The following is a 14830-nucleotide window of genomic DNA, read 5'->3' on the forward strand; positions in this document are numbered from 1 at the left end:
GTCATATGTAGCCATTTCGAGAAGCTGTGCAAAACTGATCTTCTTTGCCATGCTGTATCAACACATCCAGGGAAAGAAGTGTAGGGCACAAAGTCAATTTGCAACTTCAATTTTTAAAGAAACAAAACCATATACAATTCTTAACTAACAATTTATCTGAAGCAAGTAACTTAATCTTTAAAATGGGACCTCATTTATCGTTTTTGCAAAAGTATGAAGGGAGAAAAAATGATTGTCAACAAAAATCACCATTTAGAAATAATACATATAATGATTTGAAGATTATTTGTCATTTTGGATTTTCACATTCAAATAGTGTGGCCGGTTAGCTCAGTTGGTTAGAGCGTGGTGCTAATAACGCCAAGGTCTTGGGTTCGATCCCCACACTGGCCATTTGTTTTTCTTGATGACCCAACATCATTGACAACAATGGATTTAAACTTGTAGTACAGTGCTTTGAAACTAGGCTTCATCATCAGTATTGGCTATAGTGATTATCCCTTGTAGCTGCCTTGAATACATTGTAGATCTTTTACCATTATCCTTTAAATATATAGTATTTTACACCCTATTTTTATTTTGCTTTGGACTGTAGGAAGAAATGAAAGCCCTATTACCAATACCACACTTCAAAGCACTTTATGCTTTATGATTTTTCTTTAAAATAGAAATGCTTTTCAATCAATATATGATCTACTACGTGGCCCATGCGTAAATGTTTCATGCAAATAAAATACAATTCATTTTATAGTGAGGTTGGTGGTTTGTAGTAGGATGAAAGAAGAACTGGTTCATATGTAGCCATTTTGAGAAGCTGTGCAAAACTGATCATCTTTGCCATGCTGTATCAACACATCCAGGGAAAGAAGTGTAGGGCACAAAGTCAATTTGTAACTTCAATTTTTAAAGAAACAAAACAATATACAATTCTTAACTAACAATGTATCTGAAGCAAATAACTTAATCTTTAAAATGGGACCTCATTTATCGTTTTTGCAAAAGTATGAAGGGAGAAAAAATGATTGTCAACAAAAATCACCTTTTAGAAATAATACATACAATGATTTATTGTCAACAAAAATCACCTTTTAGAAATAATACACATAATGATATGAAGATTATTTGTCATTTTGGATTTTCACATTCAAAGAGTGTGGCCGGTTAGCTCAGTTGGTTAGAGCGTGGTGCTAATAACACCAAGATCTTGGGTTAGATCCCCACACTGGCCATTTGTTTATCTTGATGACCCAACATCATTGACAACAATGGATTTAAACTTGTAGTACAGTGCTTGGAAACTAGGCTTCATCATCAGTATTGGCTATAGTGATTATCCTAGTAACTGCCTTGAATACATTGTAGATCTTTTACCATTATACTTTAAATATATAGTATTTTACACCCTATTTTTATTTTGCTTTGGACTGTAGGAAGAAATGAAAGCCCTATTACCAATGCCACACTTCAAAGCACTTTATGCTTTATGATTTTTCTTTAAAATAGAAATGCTTTTCAATCAATATATGATCTACTACGTGGCCCATGCGTAAATGTTTCATGCAAATTAAATACAATTCATTTTATAGTGAGGTTGGTGGTTTGTAGTAGGATGAAAGAAGAACTGGTTCATATGTAGCCATTTCGAGAAGCTGTGCAAAACTGATCTTCTTTGCCATGCTGTATCAACACATCCAGGGAAAGAAGTGTAGGGCACAAAGTCAATTTGTAACTTCAATTTTTAAAGAAACAAAACCATATACAATTCTTAACTAACAATTTATCTGAAGCAAGTAACTTAATCTTTAAAATGGGACCTCATTTATCGTTTTTGCAAAAGTATGAAGGGAGAAAAAATGATTGTCAACAAAAATCACCTTTTAGAAATAATACATATAATGATTTGAAGATTATTTGTCATTTTGGATTTTCACAATCAAACAGTGTGGCCGGTTAGCTCAGTTGGTTAGAGCGTGGTGCTAATAACGCCAAGGTCTTGGGTTCGATCCCCACACTGGCCATTTGTTTTTCTTGATGACCCAACATCATTGACAACAATGGATTTAAACTTGTAGTACAGTGCTTGGAAACTAGGCTTCATCATCAGTATTGGCTATAGTGATTATCCCTTGTAGCTGACTTGAATACATTGTAGATCTTTTACCATTATCCTTTAAATATATAGTATTTTACACCCTATTTTTATTTTGCTTTGGGCTGTAGGAATAAATGAAAGCCCTATTACCAATGCCACACTTCAAAGCACTTTATGCTTTATGATTTTTCTTTAAAATAGAAATGCTTTTCAATCAATATATGATCTACTACGTGGCCCATGCGTAAATGTTTCATGCAAAAAAAATACAATTCATTTTATAGTGAGGTTGGTGGTTTGTAGTAGGATGAAAGAAGAACTGGTTCATATGTAGCCATTTTGAGAAGCTGTGCAAAACTGATCATCTTTGCCATGCTGTATCAACACATCCAGGGAAAGAAGTGTAGGGCACAAAGTCAATTTGTAACTTCAATTTTTAAAGAAACAAAACCATATACAATTCTTAACTAACAATGTATCTGAAGCAAATAACTTAATCTTTAAAATGGGACCTCATTTATCATTTTTGCAAAAGTATGAAGGGAGAAAAAATGATTGTCAACAAAAATCACCTTTTAGAAATAATACATATAATGATTTATTGTCAACAAAAATCACCTTTTAGAAATAATACACATAATGATTTGAAGATTATTTGTCATTTTGGATTTTCGCATTCAAAGAGTGTGGCCGGTTAGCTCAGTTGGTTAGAGCGTGGTGCTAATAACGCCAAGGTCTTGGGTTTGATCCCCACACTGGCCATTTGTTTATCTTGATGACCCAACATCATTGACAACAATGGATTTAAACTTGTAGTACAGTGCTTGGAAACTAGGCTTCATCATCAGTATTGGCTATAGTGATTATCCTAGTAACTGCCTTGAATACATTGTAGATCTTTTACCATTATACTTTAAATATATAGTATTTTAAACCCTATTTTTATTTTGCTTTGGACTGTAGGAAGAAATGAAAGCCCTATTACCAATGCCACACTTCAAAGCACTTTATGCTTTATGATTTTTCTTTAAAATAGAAATGCTTTTCAATCAATATATGATCTACTACGTGGCCCATGCGTAAATGTTTCATGCAAATAAAATACAATTAATTTTATAGTGAGGTTGGTGGTTTGTAGTAGGATGAAAGAAGAACTGGTTCATATGTAGCCATTTCGAGAAGCTGTGCAAAACTGATCTTCTTTGCCATGCTGTATCAACACATCCAGGGAAAGAAGTGTAGGGCACAAAGTCAATTTGTAACTTCAATTTTTAAAGAAACAAAACCATATACAATTCTTAACTAACAATTTATCTGAAGCAAGTAACTTAATCTTTAAAATGGGACCTCATTTATCGTTTTTGCAAAAGTATGAAGGGAGAAAAAATGATTGTCAACAAAAATCACCTTTTAGAAATAATACATATAATGATTTGAAGATTATTTGTCATTTTGGATTTTCACAATCAAACAGTGTGGCCGGTTAGCTCAGTTGGTTAGAGCGTGGTGCTAATAACGCCAAGGTCTTGGGTTCGATCCCCACACTGGCCATTTGTTTTTCTTGATGACCCAACATCATTGACAACAATGGATTTAAACTTGTAGTACAGTGCTTGGAAACTAGGCTTCATCATCAGTATTGGCTATAGTGATTATCCTAGTAACTGCCTTGAATACATTGTAGATCTTTTACCATTATACTTTAAATATATAGTATTTTACACCCTATTTTTATTTTGCTTTGGACTGTAGGAAGAAATGAAAGCCCTATTACCAATGCCACACTTCAAAGCACTTTATGCTTTATGATTTTTCTTTAAAATAGAAATGCTTTTCAATCAATATATGATCTACTACGTGGCCCATGCGTAAATGTTTCATGCAAATAAAATACAATTCATTTTATAGTGAGGTTGGTGGTTTGTAGTAGGATGAAAGAAGAACTGGTTCATATGTAGCCATTTTGAGAAGCTGTGCAAAACTGATCATCTTTGCCATGCTGTATCAACACATCCAGGGAAAGAAGTGTAGGGCACAAAGTCAATTTGTAACTTCAATTTTTAAAGAAACAAAACCATATACAATTCTTAACTAACAATGTATCTGAAGCAAATAACTTAATCTTTAAAATGGGACCTCATTTATCATTTTTGCAAAAGTATGAAGGGAGAAAAAATGATTGTCAACAAAAATCACCTTTTAGAAATAATACATATAATGATTTATTGTCAACAAAAATCACCTTTTAGAAATAATACACATAATGATTTGAAGATTATTTGTCATTTTGGATTTTCGCATTCAAAGAGTGTGGCCGGTTAGCTCAGTTGGTTAGAGCGTGGTGCTAATAACGCCAAGGTCTTGGGTTTGATCCCCACACTGGCCATTTGTTTATCTTGATGACCCAACATCATTGACAACAATGGATTTAAACTTGTAGTACAGTGCTTGGAAACTAGGCTTCATCATCAGTATTGGCTATAGTGATTATCCTAGTAACTGCCTTGAATACATTGTAGATCTTTTACCATTATACTTTAAATATATAGTATTTTAAACCCTATTTTTATTTTGCTTTGGACTGTAGGAAGAAATGAAAGCCCTATTACCAATGCCACACTTCAAAGCACTTTATGCTTTATGATTTTTCTTTAAAATAGAAATGCTTTTCAATCAATATATGATCTACTACGTGGCCCATGCGTAAATGTTTCATGCAAATAAAATACAATTAATTTTATAGTGAGGTTGGTGGTTTGTAGTAGGATGAAAGAAGAACTGGGTCATATGTAGCCATTTCGAGAAGCTGTGCAAAACTGATCTTCTTTGCCATGCTGTATCAACACATCCAGGGAAAGAAGTGTAGGGCACAAAGTCAATTTGTAACTTCAATTTTTAAAGAAACAAAACCATATACAATTCTTAACTAACAATGTATCTGAAGCAAATAACTTAATCTTTAAAATGGGACCTCATTTATCGTTTTTGCAAAAGTATGAAGGGAGAAAAAATGATTGTCAACAAAAATCAAATTTTAGAAATAATACATATAATGATTTGAAGATTATTTGTCATTTTGGATTTTCTCATTCAAACAGTGTGGCCGGTTAGCTCAGTTGGTTAGAGCGTGGTGCTAATAACGCCAAGGTCTTGGGTTTGATCCCCACACTGGCCATTTGTTTATCTTGATGACCCAACATCATTGACAACAATGGATTTAAACTTGTAGTACAGTGCTTGGAAACTAGGCTTCATCATCAGTATTGGCTATAGTGATTATCCTAGTAACTGCCTTGAATACATTGTAGATCTTTTACCATTATACTTTAAATATATAGTATTTTACACCCTATTTTTATTTTTCTTTGGACTGTAGGAAGAAATGAAAGCCCTATTACCAATGCCACACTTCAAAGCACTTTATGCTTTATGATTTTTCTTTAAAATAGAAATGCTTTTCAATCAATATATGGTCTACTACGTGGCCCATGCGTAAATGTTTCATGCAAATAAAATACAATTCATTTTATAGTGAGGTTGGTGGTTTGTAGTAGGATGAAAGAAGAACTGGTTCATATGTAGCCATTTTGAGAAGCTGTGCAAAACTGATCATCTTTGCCATGCTGTATCAACACATCCAGGGAAAGAAGTGTAGGGCACAAAGTCAATTTGTAACTTCAATTTTTAAAGAAACAAAACCATATACAATTCTTAACTAACAATGTATCTGAAGCAAATAACTTAATCTTTAAAATGGGACCTCATTTATCATTTTTGCAAAAGTATGAAGGGAGAAAAAATGATTGTCAACAAAAATCACCTTTTAGAAATAATACATATAATGATTTATTGTCAACAAAAATCACCTTTTAGAAATAATACACATAATGATTTGAAGATTATTTGTCATTTTGGATTTTCGCATTCAAAGAGTGTGGCCGGTTAGCTCAGTTGGTTAGAGCGTGGTGCTAATAACGCCAAGGTCTTGGGTTTGATCCCCACACTGGCCATTTGTTTATCTTGATGACCCAACATCATTGACAACAATGGATTTAAACTTGTAGTACAGTGCTTGGAAACTAGGCTTCATCATCAGTATTGGCTATAGTGATTATCCTAGTAACTGCCTTGAATACATTGTAGATCTTTTACCATTATACTTTAAATATATAGTATTTTAAACCCTATTTTTATTTTGCTTTGGACTGTAGGAAGAAATGAAAGCCCTATTACCAATGCCACACTTCAAAGCACTTTATGCTTTATGATTTTTCTTTAAAATAGAAATGCTTTTCAATCAATATATGATCTACTACGTGGCCCATGCGTAAATGTTTCATGCAAATAAAATACAATTAATTTTATAGTGAGGTTGGTGGTTTGTAGTAGGATGAAAGAAGAACTGGGTCATATGTAGCCATTTCGAGAAGCTGTGCAAAACTGATCTTCTTTGCCATGCTGTATCAACACATCCAGGGAAAGAAGTGTAGGGCACAAAGTCAATTTGTAACTTCAATTTTTAAAGAAACAAAACCATATACAATTCTTAACTAACAATGTATCTGAAGCAAATAACTTAATCTTTAAAATGGGACCTCATTTATCGTTTTTGCAAAAGTATGAAGGGAGAAAAAATGATTGTCAACAAAAATCAAATTTTAGAAATAATACATATAATGATTTGAAGATTATTTGTCATTTTGGATTTTCTCATTCAAACAGTGTGGCCGGTTAGCTCAGTTGGTTAGAGCGTGGTGCTAATAACGCCAAGGTCTTGGGTTTGATCCCCACACTGGCCATTTGTTTATCTTGATGACCCAACATCATTGACAACAATGGATTTAAACTTGTAGTACAGTGCTTGGAAACTAGGCTTCATCATCAGTATTGGCTATAGTGATTATCCTAGTAACTGCCTTGAATACATTGTAGATCTTTTACCATTATACTTTAAATATATAGTATTTTACACCCTATTTTTATTTTTCTTTGGACTGTAGGAAGAAATGAAAGCCCTATTACCAATGCCACACTTCAAAGCACTTTATGCTTTATGATTTTTCTTTAAAATAGAAATGCTTTTCAATCAATATATGATCTACTACGTGGCCCATGCGTAAATGTTTCATGCAAATAAAATACAATTAATTTTATAGTGAGGTTGGTGGTTTGTAGTAGGATGAAAGAAGAACTGGTTCATATGTAGCCATTTCGAGAAGCTGTGCAAAACTGATCTTCTTTGCCATGCTGTATCAACACATCCAGGGAAAGAAGTGTAGGGCACAAAGTCAATTTGTAACTTCAATTTTTAAAGAAACAAAACCATATACAATTCTTAACAAACAATTTATCTGAAGCAAGTAACTTAATCTTTAAAATGGGACCTCATTTATCGTTTTTGTAAAGGAATGAAGGGAGAAAAAATGATTGTCAACAAAAATCACCTTTTAGAAATAATACATATAATGATTTGAAGATTATTTGTCATTTTGGATTTTCACAATCAAACAGTGTGGCCGGTTAGCTCAGTTGGTTAGAGCGTGGTGCTAATAACGCCAAGGTCTTGGGTTCGATCCCCACACTGGCCATTTGTTTTTCTTGATGACCCAACATCATTGACAACAATGGATTTAAACTTGTAGTACAGTGCTTGGAAACTAGGCTTCATCATCAGTATTGGCTATAGTGATTATCCTAGTAACTGCCTTGAATACATTGTAAATCTTTTACCATTATACTTTAAATATATAGTATTTTACACCCTATTTTTATTTTGCTTTGGACTGTAGGAAGAAATGAAAGCCCTATTACCAATGCCACACTTCAAAGCACTTTATGCTTTATGATTTTTCTTTAAAATATAAATGCTTTTCAATCAATATATGATCTACTACGTGGCCCATGCGTAAATGTTTCATGCAAATAAAATACAATTCATTTTATAGTGAGGTTGGTGGTTTGTAGTAGGATGAAAGAAGAACTGGTTCATATGTAGCCATTTTGAGAAGCTGTGCAAAACTGATCATCTTTGCCATGCTGTATCAACACATCCAGGGAAAGAAGTGTAGGGCACAAAGTCAATTTGTAACTTCAATTTTTAAAGAAACAAAACCATATACAATTCTTAACTAACAATGTATCTGAAGCAAGTAACTTAATCTTTAAAATGGGACCTCATTTATCGTTTTTGCAAAAGTATGAAGGGAGAAAAAATGATTGTCAACAAAAATCACCTTTTAGAAATAATACATATAATGATTTATTGTCAACAAAAATCACCTTTTAGAAATAATACACATAATGATATGAAGATTATTTGTCATTTTGGATTTTCGCATTCAAAGAGTGTGGCCGGTTAGCTCAGTTGGTTAGAGCGTGGTGCTAATAACGCCAAGGTCTTGGGTTCGATCCCCACACTGGCCATTTGTTTATCTTGATGACCCAACATCATTGACAACAATGGATTTAAACTTGTAGTACAGTGCTTGGAAACTAGGCTTCATCATCAGTATTGGCTATAGTGATTATCCTAGTAACTGCCTTGAATACATTGTAGATCTTTTACCATTATACTTTAAATATATAGTATTTTAAACCCTATTTTTATTTTGCTTTGGACTGTAGGAAGAAATGAAAGCCCTATTACCAATGCCACACTTCAAAGCACTTTATGCTTTATGATTTTTCTTTAAAATAGAAATGCTTTTCAATCAATATATGATCTACTACGTGGCCCATGCGTAAATGTTTCATGCAAATAAAATACAATTAATTTTATAGTGAGGTTGGTGGTTTGTAGTAGGATGAAAGAAGAACTGGGTCATATGTAGCCATTTCGAGAAGCTGTGCAAAACTGATCTTCTTTGCCATGCTGTATCAACACATCCAGGGAAAGAAGTGTAGGGCACAAAGTCAATTTGTAACTTCAATTTTTAAAGAAACAAAACCATATACAATTCTTAACTAACAATGTATCTGAAGCAAATAACTTAATCTTTAAAATGGGACCTCATTTATCGTTTTTGCAAAAGTATGAAGGGAGAAAAAATGATTGTCAACAAAAATCAAATTTTAGAAATAATACATATAATGATTTGAAGATTATTTGTCATTTTGGATTTTCTCATTCAAACAGTGTGGCCGGTTAGCTCAGTTGGTTAGAGCGTGGTGCTAATAACGCCAAGGTCTTGGGTTTGATCCCCACACTGGCCATTTGTTTATCTTGATGACCCAACATCATTGACAACAATGGATTTAAACTTGTAGTACAGTGCTTGGAAACTAGGCTTCATCATCAGTATTGGCTATAGTGATTATCCTAGTAACTGCCTTGAATACATTGTAGATCTTTTACCATTATACTTTAAATATATAGTATTTTACACCCTATTTTTATTTTTCTTTGGACTGTAGGAAGAAATGAAAGCCCTATTACCAATGCCACACTTCAAAGCACTTTATGCTTTATGATTTTTCTTTAAAATAGAAATGCTTTTCAATCAATATATGATCTACTACGTGGCCCATGCGTAAATGTTTCATGCAAATAAAATACAATTCATTTTATAGTGAGGTTGGTGGTTTGTAGTAGGATGAAAGAAGAACTGGTTCATATGTAGCCATTTTGAGAAGCTGTGCAAAACTGATCATCTTTGCCATGCTGTATCAACACATCCAGGGAAAGAAGTGTAGGGCACAAAGTCAATTTGTAACTTCAATTTTTAAAGAAACAAAACCATATACAATTCTTAACTAACAATGTATCTGAAGCAAATAACTTAATCTTTAAAATGGGACCTCATTTATCATTTTTGCAAAAGTATGAAGGGAGAAAAAATGATTGTCAACAAAAATCACCTTTTAGAAATAATACATATAATGATTTATTGTCAACAAAAATCACCTTTTAGAAATAATACACATAATGATTTGAAGATTATTTGTCATTTTGGATTTTCGCATTCAAAGAGTGTGGCCGGTTAGCTCAGTTGGTTAGAGCGTGGTGCTAATAACGCCAAGGTCTTGGGTTTGATCCCCACACTGGCCATTTGTTTATCTTGATGACCCAACATCATTGACAACAATGGATTTAAACTTGTAGTACAGTGCTTGGAAACTAGGCTTCATCATCAGTATTGGCTATAGTGATTATCCTAGTAACTGCCTTGAATACATTGTAGATCTTTTACCATTATACTTTAAATATATAGTATTTTAAACCCTATTTTTATTTTGCTTTGGACTGTAGGAAGAAATGAAAGCCCTATTACCAATGCCACACTTCAAAGCACTTTATGCTTTATGATTTTTCTTTAAAATAGAAATGCTTTTCAATCAATATATGATCTACTACGTGGCCCATGCGTAAATGTTTCATGCAAATAAAATACAATTAATTTTATAGTGAGGTTGGTGGTTTGTAGTAGGATGAAAGAAGAACTGGGTCATATGTAGCCATTTCGAGAAGCTGTGCAAAACTGATCTTCTTTGCCATGCTGTATCAACACATCCAGGGAAAGAAGTGTAGGGCACAAAGTCAATTTGTAACTTCAATTTTTAAAGAAACAAAACCATATACAATTCTTAACTAACAATGTATCTGAAGCAAATAACTTAATCTTCAAAATGGGACCTCATTTATCGTTTTTGCAAAAGTATGAAGGGAGAAAAAATGATTGTCAACAAAAATCAAATTTTAGAAATAATACATATAATGATTTGAAGATTATTTGTCATTTTGGATTTTCTCATTCAAACAGTGTGGCCGGTTAGCTCAGTTGGTTAGAGCGTGGTGCTAATAACGCCAAGGTCTTGGGTTTGATCCCCACACTGGCCATTTGTTTATCTTGATGACCCAACATCATTGACAACAATGGATTTAAACTTGTAGTACAGTGCTTGGAAACTAGGCTTCATCATCAGTATTGGCTATAGTGATTATCCTAGTAACTGCCTTGAATACATTGTAGATCTTTTACCATTATACTTTAAATATATAGTATTTTACACCCTATTTTTATTTTTCTTTGGACTGTAGGAAGAAATGAAAGCCCTATTACCAATGCCACACTTCAAAGCACTTTATGCTTTATGATTTTTCTTTAAAATAGAAATGCTTTTCAATCAATATATGATCTACTACGTGGCCCATGCGTAAATGTTTCATGCAAATAAAATACAATTAATTTTATAGTGAGGTTGGTGGTTTGTAGTAGGATGAAAGAAGAACTGGTTCATATGTAGCCATTTCGAGAAGCTGTGCAAAACTGATCTTCTTTGCCATGCTGTATCAACACATCCAGGGAAAGAAGTGTAGGGCACAAAGTCAATTTGTAACTTCAATTTTTAAAGAAACAAAACCATATACAATTCTTAACAAACAATTTATCTGAAGCAAGTAACTTAATCTTTAAAATGGGACCTCATTTATCGTTTTTGTAAAGGAATGAAGGGAGAAAAAATGATTGTCAACAAAAATCACCTTTTAGAAATAATACATATAATGATTTGAAGATTATTTGTCATTTTGGATTTTCACAATCAAACAGTGTGGCCGGTTAGCTCAGTTGGTTAGAGCGTGGTGCTAATAACGCCAAGGTCTTGGGTTCGATCCCCACACTGGCCATTTGTTTTTCTTGATGACCCAACATCATTGACAACAATGGATTTAAACTTGTAGTACAGTGCTTGGAAACTAGGCTTCATCATCAGTATTGGCTATAGTGATTATCCTAGTAACTGCCTTGAATACATTGTAAATCTTTTACCATTATACTTTAAATATATAGTATTTTACACCCTATTTTTATTTTGCTTTGGACTGTAGGAAGAAATGAAAGCCCTATTACCAATGCCACACTTCAAAGCACTTTATGCTTTATGATTTTTCTTTAAAATATAAATGCTTTTCAATCAATATATGATCTACTACGTGGCCCATGCGTAAATGTTTCATGCAAATAAAATACAATTCATTTTATAGTGAGGTTGGTGGTTTGTAGTAGGATGAAAGAAGAACTGGTTCATATGTAGCCATTTTGAGAAGCTGTGCAAAACTGATCATCTTTGCCATGCTGTATCAACACATCCAGGGAAAGAAGTGTAGGGCACAAAGTCAATTTGTAACTTCAATTTTTAAAGAAACAAAACCATATACAATTCTTAACTAACAATGTATCTGAAGCAAGTAACTTAATCTTTAAAATGGGACCTCATTTATCGTTTTTGCAAAAGTATGAAGGGAGAAAAAATGATTGTCAACAAAAATCACCTTTTAGAAATAATACATATAATGATTTATTGTCAACAAAAATCACCTTTTAGAAATAATACACATAATGATATGAAGATTATTTGTCATTTTGGATTTTCGCATTCAAAGAGTGTGGCCGGTTAGCTCAGTTGGTTAGAGCGTGGTGCTAATAACGCCAAGGTCTTGGGTTCGATCCCCACACTGGCCATTTGTTTATCTTGATGACCCAACATCATTGACAACAATGGATTTAAACTTGTAGTACAGTGCTTGGAAACTAGGCTTCATCATCAGTATTGGCTATAGTGATTATCCTAGTAACTGCCTTGAATACATTGTAGATCTTTTACCATTATACTTTAAATATATAGTATTTTAAACCCTATTTTTATTTTGCTTTGGACTGTAGGAAGAAATGAAAGCCCTATTACCAATGCCACACTTCAAAGCACTTTATGCTTTATGATTTTTCTTTAAAATAGAAATGCTTTTCAATCAATATATGATCTACTACGTGGCCCATGCGTAAATGTTTCATGCAAATAAAATACAATTAATTTTATAGTGAGGTTGGTGGTTTGTAGTAGGATGAAAGAAGAACTGGTTCATATGTAGCCATTTCGAGAAGCTGTGCAAAACTGATCTTCTTTGCCATGCTGTATCAACACATCCAGGGAAAGAAGTGTAGGGCACAAAGTCAATTTGTAACTTCAATTTTTAAAGAAACAAAACCATATACAATTCTTAACTAACAATTTATCTGAAGCAAGTAACTTAATCTTTAAAATGGGACCTCATTTATCGTTTTTGCAAAAGTATGAAGGGAGAAAAAATGATTGTCAACAAAAATCACCTTTTAGAAATAATACATATAATGATTTGAAGATTATTTGTCATTTTGGATTTTCACAATCAAACAGTGTGGCCGGTTAGCTCAGTTGGTTAGAGCGTGGTGCTAATAACGCCAAGGTCTTGGGTTCGATCCCCACACTGGCCATTTGTTTTTCTTGATGACCCAACATCATTGACAACAATGGATTTAAACTTGTAGTACAGTGCTTGGAAACTAGGCTTCATCATCAGTATTGGCTATAGTGATTATCCTAGTAACTGCCTTGAATACATTGTAGATCTTTTACCATTATACTTTAAATATATAGTATTTTACACCCTATTTTTATTTTGCTTTGGACTGTAGGAAGAAATGAAAGCCCTATTACCAATGCCACACTTCAAAGCACTTTATGCTTTATGATTTTTCTTTAAAATAGAAATGCTTTTCAATCAATATATGATCTACTACGTGGCCCATGCGTAAATGTTTCATGCAAATAAAATACAATTAATTTTATAGTGAGGTTGGTGGTTTGTAGTAGGATGAAAGAAGAACTGGTTCATATGTAGCCATTTCGAGAAGCTGTGCAAAACTGATCTTCTTTGCCATGCTGTATCAACACATCCAGGGAAAGAAGTGTAGGGCACAAAGTCAATTTGTAACTTCAATTTTTAAAGAAACAAAACCATATACAATTCTTAACTAACAATGTATCTGAAGCAAGTAACTTAATCTTTAAAATGGGACCTCATTTATCGTTTTTGCAAAAGTATGAAGGGAGAAAAAATGATTGTCAACAAAAATCACCTTTTAGAAATAATACATATAATGATTTATTGTCAACAAAAATCACCTTTTAGAAATAATACACATAATGATATGAAGATTATTTGTCATTTTGGATTTTCGCATTCAAAGAGTGTGGCCGGTTAGCTCAGTTGGTTAGAGCGTGGTGCTAATAACGCCAAGGTCTTGGGTTCGATCCCCACACTGGCCATTTGTTTATCTTGATGACCCAACATCATTGACAACAATGGATTTAAACTTGTAGTACAGTGCTTGGAAACTAGGCTTCATCATCAGTATTGGCTATAGTGATTATCCTAGTAACTGCCTTGAATACATTGTAGATCTTTTACCATTATACTTTAAATATATAGTATTTTAAACCCTATTTTTATTTTGCTTTGGACTGTAGGAAGAAATGAAAGCCCTATTACCAATGCCACACTTCAAAGCACTTTATGCTTTATGATTTTTCTTTAAAATAGAAATGCTTTTCAATCAATATATGATCTACTACGTGGCCCATGCGTAAATGTTTCATGCAAATAAAATACAATTAATTTTATAGTGAGGTTGGTGGTTTGTAGTAGGATGAAAGAAGAACTGGTTCATATGTAGCCATTTCGAGAAGCTGTGCAAAACTGATCTTCTTTGCCATGCTGTATCAACACATCCAGGGAAAGAAGTGTAGGGCACAAAGTCAATTTGTAACTTCAATTTTTAAAGAAACAAAACCATATACAATTCTTAACTAACAATTTATCTGAAGCAAGTAACTTAATCTTTAAAATGGGACCTCATTTATCGTTTTTGCAAAAGTATGAAGGGAGAAAAAATGATTGTCAACAAAAATCACCTTTTAGAA

The 14830-nt window shown here is 33.1% G+C and overlaps 17 non-coding genes across 17 annotated transcripts; all 17 read left to right on the forward strand.

Moving 5' to 3' along the window:
- The first annotated feature begins 319 nt into the window (after positions 1–319).
- TRNAI-AAU (transfer RNA isoleucine (anticodon AAU)) lies at positions 320–393 on the forward strand. The gene has a single exon. It is a non-coding gene; the product is annotated as a tRNA-Ile (tRNA).
- A 1551-nt stretch (positions 394–1944) lies between these two features.
- Positions 1945–2018, forward strand: TRNAI-AAU (transfer RNA isoleucine (anticodon AAU)). Its single transcript has one exon. It is a non-coding gene; the product is annotated as a tRNA-Ile (tRNA).
- A 762-nt stretch (positions 2019–2780) lies between these two features.
- On the forward strand, positions 2781–2854 carry TRNAI-AAU (transfer RNA isoleucine (anticodon AAU)). The gene has a single exon. It is a non-coding gene; the product is annotated as a tRNA-Ile (tRNA).
- Positions 2855–3569: 715 nt separating this feature from the next.
- On the forward strand, positions 3570–3643 carry TRNAI-AAU (transfer RNA isoleucine (anticodon AAU)). Its single transcript has one exon. It is a non-coding gene; the product is annotated as a tRNA-Ile (tRNA).
- A 761-nt stretch (positions 3644–4404) lies between these two features.
- On the forward strand, positions 4405–4478 carry TRNAI-AAU (transfer RNA isoleucine (anticodon AAU)). Its single transcript has one exon. It is a non-coding gene; the product is annotated as a tRNA-Ile (tRNA).
- A 715-nt stretch (positions 4479–5193) lies between these two features.
- On the forward strand, positions 5194–5267 carry TRNAI-AAU (transfer RNA isoleucine (anticodon AAU)). Its single transcript has one exon. It is a non-coding gene; the product is annotated as a tRNA-Ile (tRNA).
- Positions 5268–6028: 761 nt separating this feature from the next.
- TRNAI-AAU (transfer RNA isoleucine (anticodon AAU)) lies at positions 6029–6102 on the forward strand. The gene has a single exon. It is a non-coding gene; the product is annotated as a tRNA-Ile (tRNA).
- A 715-nt stretch (positions 6103–6817) lies between these two features.
- Positions 6818–6891, forward strand: TRNAI-AAU (transfer RNA isoleucine (anticodon AAU)). The gene has a single exon. It is a non-coding gene; the product is annotated as a tRNA-Ile (tRNA).
- A 715-nt stretch (positions 6892–7606) lies between these two features.
- Positions 7607–7680, forward strand: TRNAI-AAU (transfer RNA isoleucine (anticodon AAU)). Its single transcript has one exon. It is a non-coding gene; the product is annotated as a tRNA-Ile (tRNA).
- A 761-nt stretch (positions 7681–8441) lies between these two features.
- TRNAI-AAU (transfer RNA isoleucine (anticodon AAU)) lies at positions 8442–8515 on the forward strand. Its single transcript has one exon. It is a non-coding gene; the product is annotated as a tRNA-Ile (tRNA).
- A 715-nt stretch (positions 8516–9230) lies between these two features.
- On the forward strand, positions 9231–9304 carry TRNAI-AAU (transfer RNA isoleucine (anticodon AAU)). The gene has a single exon. It is a non-coding gene; the product is annotated as a tRNA-Ile (tRNA).
- Positions 9305–10065: 761 nt separating this feature from the next.
- TRNAI-AAU (transfer RNA isoleucine (anticodon AAU)) lies at positions 10066–10139 on the forward strand. The gene has a single exon. It is a non-coding gene; the product is annotated as a tRNA-Ile (tRNA).
- Positions 10140–10854: 715 nt separating this feature from the next.
- TRNAI-AAU (transfer RNA isoleucine (anticodon AAU)) lies at positions 10855–10928 on the forward strand. Its single transcript has one exon. It is a non-coding gene; the product is annotated as a tRNA-Ile (tRNA).
- A 715-nt stretch (positions 10929–11643) lies between these two features.
- TRNAI-AAU (transfer RNA isoleucine (anticodon AAU)) lies at positions 11644–11717 on the forward strand. Its single transcript has one exon. It is a non-coding gene; the product is annotated as a tRNA-Ile (tRNA).
- A 761-nt stretch (positions 11718–12478) lies between these two features.
- On the forward strand, positions 12479–12552 carry TRNAI-AAU (transfer RNA isoleucine (anticodon AAU)). Its single transcript has one exon. It is a non-coding gene; the product is annotated as a tRNA-Ile (tRNA).
- A 715-nt stretch (positions 12553–13267) lies between these two features.
- Positions 13268–13341, forward strand: TRNAI-AAU (transfer RNA isoleucine (anticodon AAU)). Its single transcript has one exon. It is a non-coding gene; the product is annotated as a tRNA-Ile (tRNA).
- Positions 13342–14102: 761 nt separating this feature from the next.
- Positions 14103–14176, forward strand: TRNAI-AAU (transfer RNA isoleucine (anticodon AAU)). Its single transcript has one exon. It is a non-coding gene; the product is annotated as a tRNA-Ile (tRNA).
- The last annotated feature ends 654 nt before the right edge of the window (positions 14177–14830 follow it).

The sequence above is a fragment of the Crinia signifera genome, chromosome 2 (genome assembly GCF_055691185.1).
Source record: "Crinia signifera chromosome 2, ASM5569118v1, whole genome shotgun sequence".
Taxonomy (NCBI): domain Eukaryota; kingdom Metazoa; phylum Chordata; class Amphibia; order Anura; family Myobatrachidae; genus Crinia; species Crinia signifera.